The 12,539-nt window shown below is 39.4% G+C and overlaps 1 long non-coding RNA gene across 3 annotated transcripts in view; it reads right to left on the reverse strand.

Annotated features, from left to right (window-relative positions):
* Positions 1-12,539, reverse strand: part of LOC109028251 (uncharacterized) — a 58,105-nt gene that overhangs the window by 2,020 nt on the left and 43,546 nt on the right. For all 3 annotated transcript variants that reach the window (XR_010130200.1, XR_002007269.3, XR_008668264.2), the window contains 3 exons: positions 3,354-3,464; positions 3,115-3,204; positions 1,310-1,566 (listed from right to left, as the gene is read on the reverse strand). This is a non-coding gene — a long non-coding RNA (uncharacterized lncRNA). The remainder of the gene's footprint in view (positions 1-1,309; positions 1,567-3,114; positions 3,205-3,353; positions 3,465-12,539) is intronic.

The following is a 12,539-nucleotide window of genomic DNA, read 5'->3' on the forward strand; positions in this document are numbered from 1 at the left end:
AGAGGTGGGATGTGACAAGAGTGGAGGCTGAGGATGTGCTAACAAAAAGGAAAGGAGTCAAAAAGAGGGAAATCTGTATGAGGACAGCAGGAAGAAACAGGCATTCCCTGGTAGTTGGAGTATGTAAAAATACATTGTTAACAAGTGTGGTAAAGTTTGCTTATAATGGAATTCTTAAGCATTATTTACTAAGGTGTCACCAATCTCCAAAAACCTTGGAGCTTTCATCTTTCTTTAATTTATATTACAGATTGTATTCATATAAATTCTACCTCTTATCTGTTTCTCATCAAGCTGAATTTATATCAGTGTTTGTAACCCTGAGGATAGACAAAACTAAAATTAGCTCCACATCAGTCTAAAGGGGGAAATTTTTTGTAGATAAAAACAGTCTCTTTAAGTCTATGGTAGTTGACTAGTCCCTGCAGTAGAGAAAATTAAATTTTGTGGTTGAGACCCAGCGTGCTTGGATGGTTTAATAATGCTGTGGCCATGGTCCAATGGCTAACAACCAAGAACTTAGGTACGCTCTGTACTTTAGTCCCTCGTGCAACACCTGAAATTCCTGGGGCGAGTCAAACAGCAAATTAGAGCTCAGACAACCTTCACCTGCAAACCATGCACAGTATAAGGAACTCATTTTAATGTTTTCTGGCTGAAGTCATAGGGGATAAGAAAACAAAAGAATGGTCACAAAGGAATCCTGGTAAGTTCTTAAAGCATCTTAGTTTGCGATACATTTTCCCCCTTTCCAGGTTCTTGTAACGTTAACTGTGCTTAGAAGTTAGTGAGTTTCTCTTCCTCTAAATTCCAGGCTGTACAAGGGCCAAATTGAACGTTAAATAGGAAAAAAAAAAATCTTACGAATGGGCGTACATCTTGAAGGGTACTGCTGTTTGGAGGAGCAGCATCAGGAATTTAACTTCGTTTCTGTGGAGCCCTTCCAGTCCTATGCTGAGACTACATTGCAATGGGCAATTCAGTGACTCCCTGACTCCAAATAGTGTCTAGTTGATGAGACAAAACCAAGTAGGCAAAAGCACCACTTACACACAGATCTTGGATTTTTTTAAAGATTAAATCTGACCTTTTTTATGGGTTCTAAAATATTTAGTTCAATGATATGAATTTGTATTCCCAAAAAAATCCTAGAATAAAAGTTTTGGTATTTTAATTTATTTATGATGCATGTGGTTTGTGGGTTGGAGACAGAGATTGAAAATAATAAGCTAAAAAAACAGAGATTGAGTATTTGACTATGTACTAGTTTTCAATTGTTGATACATATTTCACAAACTGGGTGGCTTACAACACAAATGTATCATTTTCTCATTCTGAAGGTCAGAAGTCCTCAAATCAAGGTGTTGGCGGGGTTGCATTTCTTCTAGAGACTCTTGAGTGAATCCACATCCTTGCCTTTCCCAGCTTCTACAGGCTGTCTGCATTCCTTGATTTATGGTCCCTTCCTCCATCTTCAAAGCACATTACTCCAACTTCTGGTGCACATCTCTCTTCTCTCTGATTTTCACATTCCTGCCTACCTGTTATCTGTACGCTTGTGATTACCTGGATAATCCAAAAATAATATTTCCATCAGAAGATCCTTAATCACACCAGCAAAATCTCCCCTTCCTCCTTTTATTTATTTTTTTCTTGTGAGATAACATATTGACATGTTCTGGGCCTCAGAATATAAACATCTTTGGAGATCATAATTCAGGCCACAGGATGTTTAAAACTAACCTCTTTAATTGAATTGCTGACTCCTTGATGTGTAATATACATGGTTTTTCAACAAAGGATGGGGATTGTGCTGTCTCTTTACTACTGTGAGAATTATTTTCTAAAATTTGAGATGAGAGTGGTTTTACTTCTCGTTTAAAAAATGTCAAGAGCTTCCCCTGATGTCAAATAACACGCAAATGCATGCTCAGGTAACTATCCATACAAAGTATATCCCATATGGATTCAAGTCACTTTACAGTATTTTTCCATTTAAATCATTCACTCATCCGATGGTACATTTTCTTACCCAAGATCTTTTACTTAAACTGCTCCTTCAGCTGATTCTTCTAATATGTGGTCAACACCCAACCCATTTTATAAAATTTATTTATTTCATATTCCACCACCTTCTTAAAGCATTCCCAGATACTTTTTTTTTTTTTTTTTTTGAGACAGATTCTCACTCTGTTGCCCAGGCACGATCTCAGCTCACTGAAACCTCTGCCTCCCGGGTTCAAGAGATTCTCGTGCCTCAGCCTCCTGAGTAGCTGGGATTACAGGCATGGGCCACTACCAAGCTAATTTTTGTATTTTTAATAGAGTTTGGGTTTCACTATGTTGGCCAGGCTGGTCTCGAACTCCTAACCTCAGATGATCCGCCCACCTTGGCTTCCCAAAGTGCTGGGATTACAGGTGTGAGCTACCGCATCTAGCCATCCAGATACTTAAATTTGGAGTTATCATTATTAAAATAACTAACAAAATACAAATAATGTTATAGTTACAAAAGAGAATCATGCTTTTCAATCTCTGTAAAGTGGGAATCTAAGTTCTTTCATTTCCAGATGAAGAAACTTAGTCTCAAAGAAGTTAGGTTACTCGGTGAAACCCATGACCGCTGAGTCCAGATCCATGCTTATTTTCAGTTTGCTATCTAAAACATATCTAGTACTGACTCTAGACCACTCTGTAGACATCTCTCTCTCCTTGTTCTTTCTCTCCAAACTTTGTTTTTGTTTTATGATACTTGTCACAGGCTGTTTGGTATCATAGCTATGTTTGTGCTCATCTGCCATTCTGTAGGCTTTGAGAACAGAAACTGTGTCTTTCATTTCAGTATTCCATTTAGGACCCAGGAAAAAGAATTCACATGTATTGATTGCTTATTGTATACTGAGCACTTTTCTCATATTATTTGTAACTCACAATTACTTCGTGAAGGTGGCATTGTTCATTTCATTTAATAGATGAGGCCATTGGAATTTAGGAAAATTTCATAAATGTCTTTGGATACACAGCAAGTATGTATGATACTCAAGCCCATATTTTCCTATATGCCTTGCTGCATACACACTCAATAAATTTTTATTGATGTGAAACAAATATTACCTTAGTGTAACTCTTGTGAAATATGTTTCCCTTGGGAGATGGTAAGACAACTGTGGAATTTGCCTTTAGGTAGAGCTCCAGGAATACATTCTGAATGCCAAAAACCATGGGAAGAGGAAGAAGGAAGAGTTTTGTGAGTTCACCTTACATTCTGAGGCCATAAAAATACCCTCCCCTGTCAGAAAGCTGATACTTAAAGCCAAAGTTTGCTTAAAAGGCAAATGGTAAATAAAAAGTACCTTACACTCAGCCAGCCAGGAGAGATGATTTAAGTTTTATTTCTGGACAATACTTGAGTAACACTTTGGAATGTGATTCCCCGCCAAGTGGACGCTGTTGGTTTCACACAGCTGTAGTTAGAGATGGCGAGCGTTATTTACTGGGAAAATGATAATGCAATTGGATGTTGTACTGAACCCAAGGGTGAGATAATTTCTGTTGTGCTGTATCACAGGCCTGCAGTTAAGTCTGTTTGGTCAGCGTGTTGGTAGAGCCTATGTGGTTGATGCTATTTCACAGGACTTAGTTATAGAAGAGGAAGGTTTACCTTCATTTTAAATTAATGCAAATGGTGCAGATTCAGCCCCAGTCAACTGGTATTTTCCAGATTCATAGTTTACTTTTCAAGTGTATAGAATGTGTTCTTCCCCTTGGATTTATTTAACTGAAATGTTTACACTTGACTCAGTAATCCCACTCTTGGGAATGCACACTAGGGAAATGATTTAAAATAAGAAAAGAAGCGATGGGCATATCTTTGCAACATTATTTATAATCATGAAACATTGGAAAAAAACAAAATATCCAGCAATCAATGAATGCCTAACAAATTATTGCACACCCTCTTAAGGGAATCATTATGCTGCAATCAAATTATAATTATAAAGATCATTCAATAAACAAATACAGAAAACCAAGTAGCAACATGGGAAATGTCCATAATGCATGAGTAAGAGAAGAAGTAGAAGGCAAGCCTAGCTAAGGTTCGCCATTTTATGGTTTAGGATGCAACTTACGTACCCTTGTCAGGTCCCTGTAGCCAGGTATGTCATAAAGTTTAGGCTAATCCACCAAGTCCTCAACTGCCTCCCAAATATTGCCAGAGATTTCCATATGCTCTCTGGGGGCTAAGAGAGGAATCTGGTCTACTTGAGTCATTTCTCCATGTGCTGCCTGTTGCTGGAAGTTGCTACCTGCAGAATATAATATGGTCTTTTCTGGCTATGCCCAAAGAAAAGTGGCTGAGGGAAAGTCAGCTCCAGTAACTTGTAAAGGGACCAAAGTGATGTTTGCTCACCAGTGACACCTGGCAATGGGAACTCTCTAGCAAAACAGAGAGAGCCCTTGGTTTCCAAATTCTTTTCATTACCTTACCAGCTATCCCACAGCATATGAAGATGCTCCAGAGTAGTGGAACTGTGAACATTTCCAGTTTTGGTTGCTTTATGCGTCAACATTGGTGGAGAAACGGGCCAAAGTGGAATTGTGGCTCTCTTGGGGGAAAGCTCATTGGAAATCATGTAGCCGAATTTTCTCCAGGAGAAAAAGGAGGCTGTGGGAACTAGTACTGCTTCTGGAGCAGAGCTGATTGGAAATTGCCAAACACCGAAGGGACTCTGATGGGATATCTTGGTGGCAGGAAGGTAAATATTGTTCTCAGAATATAGCTATATTCCCCCTGTTCTGGTCTTTACCATGAAGGCCAGATTGGAGCCCTTTTTGTAGTAGCAAGTTCTTCACTCGAAGACTATTCCCTGATGTCATGCTCACTTCAGAGAACCCATTCATTAGTAGCCTGAGACCCCAAATATACTAGTTCCTTGTACATCTAACTCTTTGTTTAACCATATTCACAATCCCATTGTAGGCTACAAGACAAGATCAGAACTAGTTCTTTCCTGATATATAACCACTGTTCCCCCTTTTCTCCTCACCTTTACTCAGGCCAGGCATAGTCATTTGGTTTCTACTCTGTTATACTTCTTTCTGTCCTTACCCACGTAGAAATAAGATTTTAGGCATTTACAGTCATTAGGCCTTGGTTGTAGCTAACCTAACCCACAACCTCCATTCAAATCTCAGAAAAAAGGAGTTATCTGTTTTTCCTGTTTCCTCAAATCTCTGAATATCACATGCAGGTTTGTCCAACCATTTCCCAGAATCGTCATCCAAGAGAAAGGGCTTGTTTTGATTAAACAAAAAGATCCTCTTACTCCTTCTGTTCAATGAAAAGAGCAACCTGGAAAGTTTGCTACAAGATATCCCTGAGGAGGAGGAGGAAAAGTACGTGGAAAAGAGGAGGAGGAAGGAAAGGGAAAAGATGGCAAAGGGAGTAGGGGGAGTAAAAGGAGAAAAGGGAGAAAGAAAAGGAGGATAAAGAGAAAAAGAAGAAAATGGAAGAATGAGGAGGAGAGAAAGGACCTGGATGCAAAAATTACGATAATAACTGTAAAACTACTATGTGTATGAAAGAGAATATAGAAAAAGGAAGATGGTAGATGTGTTAGAACTTTGGGATAGATCTTGTTTTTCTTAATTTCTTTTTTAAAATTTTTTAAAATTTGTGTAATGCTGTTGAGAAGCAATGCTTGGTGAAATAGATTTGAATTCATCTGTTGGTGTGCTCAAAATGGTACATAGGAAACTTTTGACTGAGAGAATAAAAATCTCTATTCCAGCCCAGCTCTGTTGTTTAATTATGTGACAGACAAGTCATTTAACCTCTCTGTGCCCAAACTCATCATTTATAAAAAATGAGATGATCTCTAACAGAAATTGGTGTCACATTTTCACCAGTGACTGCTCTAGATATGGGTGATATCAGTTTATGCTTCAGAGTAAACAGAGGAACAGTTTGCAAATTTGGTTAGTACACCATTCGATTAGTTGAAATGGAGATGTAATCAAAAACAAAAATTTAGTTATTCCAAGATGCCGAAAAAGAAAGTGATTTCCAAAGAGATGCTAAATAAGGATTTGGTATATAGAGAATAAAAGATCAAGAAGATATAATGAATATTACAGAATTAAAGGCTAGAGAAACTAAGAAATCAACTTCCACACCCCACTCAGTGTCTAAGTCACCACTGTAGCATCCTTATCATGCAGTTATTTTGAGCAGTGATTTGCAAATATCATTCTGAGGAGACGTAGGGGCTCCTCCAACATGCTCCAGAAGTTCATTAAAGGAAGCAAAAGAGGAGGAAAAGGAGAAGAAGAAAAAGGAAGAAAAGGAGAAGGAGGGCTCCTGCTACAAAAATTATGAACTACTACAAAGAAGGAAAAAGGGAAATTCTTCAACTAGAGCAACTCCATTCTCAGACTTGTTATATGTGGGTAATCTGAAATAATTTTTTTTAATCTGGACAAAAAAGAGTTCCATTACTTTAAAATAGTTTTAAGAAAACCTATGGTCTGGATTATGTGTGTTTGTTTATTAGGCATTATTTGTTTATGCCTTTATTAAGTTTTGGCATCTGAAACAGAACAGAATTGTATGATGTAATCCATTAAAAGAATAGTGGCCCTTACAGTTAATACCCTTCAATGCTGAACCCATGGGTGAGTTTTTTGTTTTGTTTTAATTTTCTTGTTTGTTGGCTTGTATGGCAGCCACATAACTTGTCTTTCTACACCTGCGTGGATTGGTTATTGAATTAAACTGCCTCCTGGGAGGAGGTAAATTTGCATGAAGCAGTTCCTGTTAATTTAGGGCAATGCTTGAGAAAGGCCTCAGTTGTGAACCATCAGCAGAAACACTCCCAGTTGCTGGAGAATGAAGGTCTTAATCCCTAAAGAGGCCATGTAGCAGCACAGCTTTCACTGCACCCCTTGCATCACTTCAGTCATTCATTTCATGTAATAAATTTGTTCCATTTGGGATTAGCTCTTCCATGGTTGTGGTTGGTCTCTTTTCCTGGGGAACCGTATAAGGAAAAGAACAGTGAAGTAACTGAGCCTGATCTTCAGCTTTTCTGTCCTCCGGCTGCAGAAGATGAGTCTCTTTACATGCTGCCAAAGAAGCACTCTGGTTTTTGTATTTAGCATTAAATTGGTGATTACTCACCCACAGGCATTTACCATATATTTTTCCAATGCACTGATTGCCAGAGCAACAGCTATCCAATGCTTAGCTCTTACAACAACTACTTCTCCTTGTCCCTACACACACCTAATTTGTCAAATACCAGTGATGTTGCAGCAGCTAGTGTATTTTCTTTCATAGTATCTCTTCGCAGTTCACCACTGGTGAAAGTATTAAAAGTTCTATTGCTACCATATTCCAGGGGCTATCAATATTGTGCCTATCACCAGTAATGGGAGCCTCACCGCCAACCAGACAGACACAGATCCGGCTCCAAAATTTCATTTTCATCCACTTCTAAGGATCACTCCTGGCACCGACTGTTGGCCATTGAGAGCCCTGGGAAAGAGACTCTAAGACAGACATTTGCATGCAAGATGTTTACTAAGGATTGCTCTTGGTAACAACACATGTAAGGAAGTAAGGAAAGCAGGACTGGGCATAGGGACAAGTTGAATCATGATGCAGGTCCAACAGAGACTGGAGTTGATCCCACAGGAATGCCGAAGTGGTGATGGTCTTTCAGAGATGTCGCAAAATGAGGCAATTATAGCCCCGCACAACAAGTCACTGGATGTGTGCTACACTGAGACAGGGAGCGTAACTTTTAAATGCCCCTTTCAGTACACAGCCATGCTTAGGGGATTGCTCAGCTGGGAGCCATTAGCAGTCATCACTCCCAGCGGCTGAGGGAATGAGTGGCTCCAGGAACATTGGGGAAATCTGGGTACTACACAACAACATCTACTATAGCATGCATCTCTTACTTGCATTTTTCTACAAAAATGTCATGAGTGACCTAAATCACTGGTGTTCTCTTCCAGTCAGCAGAGAGATGACAGTATAGTGAGGAACATTGAAAAAAATTCTCCTACTACACTGAGTAACAGGTAAATCTTCCTGGACGTAACTGTGACATTTCAGTCTAAGAGGTATATAAAGTGAGAGACATGTGTGAAAACAAGATTCAAAAATATGCATAAAGAATGTTTATTCCCAAACACTTAAAAGATGATCAGTTAAGGTCAACATAGGTATGAAGTTTCCACCATTAAAATTCATAACCAGTTGTTCATATTACCCTAAGGAAACAATAGAAACTAAAGAATTAGGAATTTCAACCAGTGGAAAAGTTACTAATAGTGAAAATTGAACAACCTAGTAGTTTATTACTTAGTAAATTATGGGATATTCCTTTTTGGAGGTATTTAAAAACTAAGGTATATTCTTATTTTAATGTTTTTAATATGACAATTATAGTAGCTGCCATCTATTGAGTACCTTCTCAATAAACTGAGTAATGTACTACCCTAGGCATTTAAATATATCACTTTATACACACTTCTGCATTTAGTACATGTAAATCAATTTAATTCCCACACATTCTAGGATATGTGTTATAATACTTCCTCCAGGGGATATAAGGGCACATAACACAATTAATTAAAAATGAAAAGTTTTGAATGCACAACAAATTAATAACCATTCTCAGCTAATTGTGTGATCACTTGGTTATATCCTGCAGTATTTGAGAGTTACATACTTGTGTGTACATGGCTTGAGGAATGGCATGAAGGACTCAAGTCTTAAGATCTCTGCCTGAAATATTCTCACATTCTGCTAGACCTTTTGGAAAACAAGGGATAATAATATGATTATGACAGGATCTCAAAATTAGTATTGCAGATGATTACTTATCACTAATTAACCTGTAATTTTAAAAAATATATCTTCATGAAAAATGTTATCACATGAAATCTTATTTTCACCTTCGATAACTGTTTGGTTAATGCCTATTGGTGTTATGTAAAATACTTAATAATCTTAAATTTTTCTTTTTCTTTCTTTAGCAAATGCTTCAAACTTTTTTTTTCTGTTTCCATTTTGCTGCTAGAAATATCCTCCCTATTATCTTTACTAATGAAAATTATTAAAATAACATCCATAAAGTACAAAATTCAAGAATTTACTATAGTTGACACTAGGTAGAGAGAAAGTTTAAATTTCTCCTCCAATATTTAATGAAACACATGTGCACACAAACACACACAAACTCAAAGACTTTTCCCTAGTGTCCTGAATGATATGCTATAATTATTGAAATAAATCAACCTTCTTGAGAGATCTAATCATTAACTTCAATATTCAGAAAAGAATTGCACAATTGTAATTTCAACAACTGTCACTGCCTAACTAAGGCTAATTTACTAAAATTATGTGTAGGAAACAATTGGCAAGCTGCAAAATGAAATACTAAAATCTTCAGGAAACAACTAATAAACACATTGAGAACCTTTATTCTAGTTTTCTGCATAGGGAGACACTTATGCAGAAAGTGTCTTATCCAGAAAGACAAAACGGCAGTAAGATCCTCGGTAGGAAAGAAGTGGTAGACAGCAAAAGCTGAAAAACCACAAAACCTAAGCCTAGTGGACATCTATTTTATCTGACTGCCTGAAGCATCTCAGCTTGGAAACCATCCTCTTTCTATCTCAGTCCAAATAGTTCTGGAGGACCTGAAGCTATCCCATGGCTCTAAAAGTGGCCACAAATCCCAAGCCTGGTCAATCACAGTATTCACTTATTCTAGCCAGACCACTGAAAAACTCATTTTGTAACAAATTCCTAACTTTATTTGGACATCTGATTCTAACTATCCCTGAATTTAGGCCAATAAGTCAGTGAACTACAGGCCTCCTGACGAATGAACTACAATTGCTCTATGAACAATCATGTAATAGAATATGTCTGATTTGCCTTCTAGCACTAGAATTGACAAATTTCTATCAAAAAGAGTACTTTCTATGCTTTCTACTACATGCATTTCTCAAACTCTCAGCTACATCTAGAGGCTCCTTTCACAAAGATGATTTGCATACTGGTTGGAATGATATCTACTACGTGACTCTGACTTAAAATGTGCTTGTTCTGAATAAAGAATCTTCTCAGCTTCTTAAGAATTTACCCAGTGTAATTAGATACACTCTGATTCATCTAAATGCTATCCAAAGGCTAAATATCTGTGGCTTTAATTGAAAAAGCTCATTAACTTTAAATACAGCTAAAGATATTGAGGGGAAAAACTCTCAGTAGAAATACTCTAATAGATTGTCTAGTAAGACTAAAAAGGAAAGGTTTGTGTATTCTAAGCCAATTAATCTTGACATCGTCTACATCATTCCACTTATTTTGGACCTGAGTCTAAGTGCTTTGAAAAGAAAACATATGCAGGCATGCTGGCTGAATCCTATTCATTTGTCAGATATTCAACAGACTTTAAGGCTTTAAACTAAGTCATCTTTCTGGGTAACCAAAAAGCAGATGAGAGGAAATTTCTCTTTACAGATGTTTTCCAGCTAACAAATGAAAAAAGGAATGATACAATTAGTATATTACCTTTTGGAGTTTTAGCCAAGATGGCTGACCAGACGCAGCCAAGAGGAAAATCTGTCACGTAGAGACCAGGATGTCGGAAAGACTGGTGCACTGTGAGCAGATCTTCAGAGGGAACGCATTGAGAGTGGACAGAGGGATGACACAGATGCTGGGCTGAAGTAGGAGGAAGATGAGAACCCTGCATGGGGCTAAGCACCAGGACTCATTCCTGGCCCCCACCAACTCCTGGGGAAGGGGTGAGTTGAACAGGCAAGGCGTGGCCCACTCTCACCATGGACTGCTGGAATCCTGGCAGCAGGAGACACCACAAACCCCACAGACCCTGAGCTAGCAGGAAAGCTGCCTAGAGAGGTGTAGGCACAGGACTCCAACCTATGTGGAGCCCAGAGGGTTTGGTGCAAGAATGTCTGCAGTGGAGCACTGTCAGGAACTCCCATCTCATAAGGCCTGCCATGCTCCTCTAGGAGACTTTAGATTTGGGGTGACTCTCAGACCTAGACAGCGCAGGGCAGGCTTGTCCATAGGATGGGGCCAGGCTAATCTGAGCACCTCACTATCTGCTGACCTCTCCCAGGGCCCCAGCCTGGCCCCACTCACTTGCAGCACATCCTTGGATGTCCACCAGGGTGCTCCTTGGGACCTTCATCACAGCTGCTTTGCCAGCAGACCACGCCTGACCATCAGAGATCTCCAGCAGAGTGGCCCCCACCAATGTATACCAGCCCACTTGCATGCTCCACTCACCACAGCCTCCCCCAGGTTGCTTTGCTGGCATGCACTCACCCATGGCTACCCCCTCACTGCTTTGCCAGAATGCACATATGGGCAAGTGTGTGCAGGAACACTGCAGCCCTACTACCACTAACACGCCACACCAGCCAGCATGTATGCACCCTGCCACACTGACATGGCTGCTGGTACATTCAAGACAGCATAGATCCTGCTGCCACCACCCTAATGAAGAGTTTTGGCTGGCACCATCCATTACAGTATTGTGTTCAGCAGACTGGGAACATCTCACTCCCTCCAGTGCAGCAGGTTCCTAACCTTAAGGGACCAGAGAACAAAGCCAGAGGATGGTACCAGCCCCCCACCAGAGATAGAGCATACAGTCCAGGAGAGCTAAGCTAAGGCTTGGCCCTCCAAAGTCTTTCAGAAACAAAGCCATTCGACTGAATTCACTTTATGCCACAATCAAACACCCAAGGGCATTAATGAAGATAAAAGCGAAAAAACAGGCTGGGTGTGGTGGCTCACGCCTGTAATCCCAGCACTTTGGGAGGCCGAGGCAGGTGGATCCTGAGGTCAGGAGATCTAGAGCATCCTGGCTAACATGGTGAAACCTCATCTCTACTAAAAATACAAAAAATTAGCTGGGCGTGGTGGCAGGCACCTGTAGTCCCAACTACTAGGGAGGCTGAGGCAGGAGAATGGCATGAACCTGGGAGGTGGAGCTTGCAGTGAAGCAAGATTGCACCACTGCACTCTAGCCTGGGCAACAGAGTGAGACTCCTTCAAAAAAAAAAAAAAAGCAAAACAACAACAACAAAAAACCATCCAAAATAAAGCAACTTCAAAGATTGAAGGAACATCAGCCCACATACTTGAGAAAGAACCAGTGCAAGAATTCTGGCAACTCAAAAATCCAGAGTGTTTTCTTACCTCCAAAGGACCACACTAGTTTCCCAGCAATGATTCTTAACCAGTCTGAAATGGATGAAATGACAGCAATAGAATTCAGAATATTGACAGGAATGAAGATCATTGAGATTCAGAAAAAAAGTCAAAACCCAATCCAAGGAATCTAAGGAATACAATAAAAGGATACAGGAGATGAAAGATGACATGGCCATTTTAAGAAAGAACCAAACTGATCCAATAGAGCTGAAAAACTCACTTCAAGAATTGCAGAATACAATTGCAAGTATTAACAGCAGAATCAACC

This window comes from Gorilla gorilla, chromosome 13, assembly GCF_029281585.2.
Source record: "Gorilla gorilla gorilla isolate KB3781 chromosome 13, NHGRI_mGorGor1-v2.1_pri, whole genome shotgun sequence".
Taxonomy (NCBI): domain Eukaryota; kingdom Metazoa; phylum Chordata; class Mammalia; order Primates; family Hominidae; genus Gorilla; species Gorilla gorilla.